Raw genomic sequence first — 2,413 nt, 5'->3', positions numbered from 1 at the left:
TAATTTGGGGAGGGGAAAGGAAAAAACAAAATGTTTAAATAAAGAAACAGGTTGGCCCATTGTAACAATGAGATGAACAAGATACTATGTCGAAAAACAAACTTTACAATTTAGGCAGGGGATGGGAGGTGGGGGGATGGGAGGAATGGAGGTCGGGAAGGGATGGTAGGGGAAAAATAAAGGAGGAGGCAACAATGCTCCACTGGAGATCTATTCATTACCTTACTCATGTAGCTGTAACCCCTCTGTACAGTATTTTCATAATAAAAAAAACCATTAAAAAACTTCTTGAATTACTAGAACTATCTTAGTATTAAGCTGAAGGGAATGTGGCAGAAGCAAGATATCTTTTTTCTTCTTTCCACATAGTTTACTCAATAACCCATTCTCTTGCTTTTCATCCTCTGTGGATAGAAGTAACTGATCTCACTTTTTTCTCAAATAGAATTGAATAACAGGCTTCTTCTTCTTCGGGAAAACATCAAATGGTGGATGATGCTGGTGCAGCAGGACGGCCCGGAGATCCCAGGGGCCCGGGCTTGAGAGGCCTTGGAGGCTTCTGTGGAGTCTTCGTTAGCGGCCTCCTGGGTCCCGGGTCAAGGTCACAGCCATGATAGAGGCCAGGGTCGCCGCCACGGGGCTCGTGGAGGCAAGGCCAAAGACGAGGAATAGATCCCCGTCACCAAACTGGGCCGCCTGGCTAAGGACATGAAGATCAAGTCTTTAGAGGAGATCTATCTTTTCTCCCTGCCCATCAAGAAGTCTGAGATTATTGACTTCTTCCTGGGGGCGTCACTCAAGATGCGGGGTTGAAGATTATGCCCGCCCAGAAGCAGACTCAAGCTGGCCAGAGCACCAGGTTCAAAGCATTCATAGCCACTGGCGACTGCAACAGCCATGTTGGTCTGGGGGTTCAGTGCTCCAAGGAGATGGCCACTGCCATCCGGGGGGCATCATCTTGGCCAAGCTCTCCATCGTCCCTGTGCGGCGAGGTTACTGGGGGAACAGGATTGGCAGGCCTCACACTGTCCCGTGCAAGGTGACAGGCCACTGCGGTTCATTCCTGCGCCCATTCTTGCCCCCAGAGGCTCTGGGGTCGTTCAGCTCCGTCCCCAAGAAGCTGCTGCTGATGTCTGGAATCGATGACTGCCACACCTCAGCCAGAGGCTGTACTGCTACCTTGGGGGAACTTTGCCAAAGCCGCCTTTGATGCCATCTCTAAGACCTACAGTTACCTAACCCCTGACCTCTGGAAAGAGACGGTATTCACCAAATCTCCTTATCAGGAATTCACTGCCCGTCTTGTGAAAACCCACACCAGAGTCTCCATGCAGAGGACCCAAGCACCAGCTGTGGCTACAACATGGAATTTTAAACAAAAATAATAAAGTGAATCAAGCCTGAAAAATAAAAAAAGAACTGAATGACAGAATATCCTGTAGTTTCTTGTTTCTAATTCACACTTTTCTTGGTTTTAAGATGAATTTTATGGCCTCAGACATAAATACATAATTTACCCAGTTACTCTTATTTATGTCTGAGTCTTTAGTACAAAGCAATATTCCATATAAGTGAGCAACTTGGGTAAACTGTGGGTTTGAATAAATGTTAGTTTAGATTAGAAATCTACCTGTGTCCTTGTCGGCTGGTAAGTGAACACTGGTAAGTCTAAGCCTCAGTTTAGTCATCTGTAAAATGGGAGGGTCAGAACAGATGATCTGCAAGGAACTATGAGTCTAGCTTATGGTGACAGAAATAGTATTTACTTAGATGTGTTCATTTTTCTGAACTCAAGACCAACTCTTACCTAAACTTGTTAAAAGATGATATTTTGCCTTTCTTTCTGGATTTTATATAAACACTGTGAGCTTTATTTATTTCTTCTAAATTATACTATCTAAAGAATTAACTTAATTTCTTTTGTGTCTATGAATCCACTCAATTAGCATTTTTGTGTGGCAAGGTAAATTTTCTAGTACCTAATTGCAAACAAACAACCAAGTCAAAAAAAAAAAAAAAGAAAGTAGATTGAAGAAAGAATAATAGATAAATGGTCCTGGATTCTCTCATCATACTTTAGCAGAAATCCTCACTAGATGCCCTATTAAGTATAGCATTTCTGTGACATTTTTGCTCTGTCCCATGCTTCAGTGAGATCTTTACATTAAAAAAAATATTTTTCCTCTAGCACTATCTACTCAGGAGACCAAGATCGGAGAATCAAGGTTTGGAGCCACACCAAGCACACAAATCCTGCAGAATAGTTTCTCCAAATAACTAGCAGAAGTGCACTAACTCAAGCAGTAGGAGTATCAACCATGGGTAAAAAAAAGTTGAGCAAGAGCAAGAACAGCCCTGAGTTCAAGCCCTAGTACTGGAAGTATAGATCTTCAGCCAATACAAGACCAGTCAA

General features: G+C 43.1%; 1 pseudogene; it reads left to right on the top strand.

Annotated features, from left to right (window-relative positions):
• The first annotated feature begins 485 nt into the window (after positions 1-485).
• Positions 486-1,385, top strand: LOC138827712 (small ribosomal subunit protein uS5 pseudogene; annotated as a pseudogene).
• The last annotated feature ends 1,028 nt before the right edge of the window (positions 1,386-2,413 follow it).

This window comes from Dipodomys merriami, unplaced genomic scaffold, assembly GCF_024711535.1.
Source record: "Dipodomys merriami isolate MVZ:Mamm:240054 unplaced genomic scaffold, mDipMer1.0.p SCAF_16, whole genome shotgun sequence".
Classification (NCBI taxonomy): Eukaryota; Metazoa; Chordata; class Mammalia; order Rodentia; family Heteromyidae; genus Dipodomys; species Dipodomys merriami.
The sequence above is the reverse complement of the archived record's forward strand: the minus strand, read 5'-3'. Positions and strand labels throughout refer to the sequence as shown.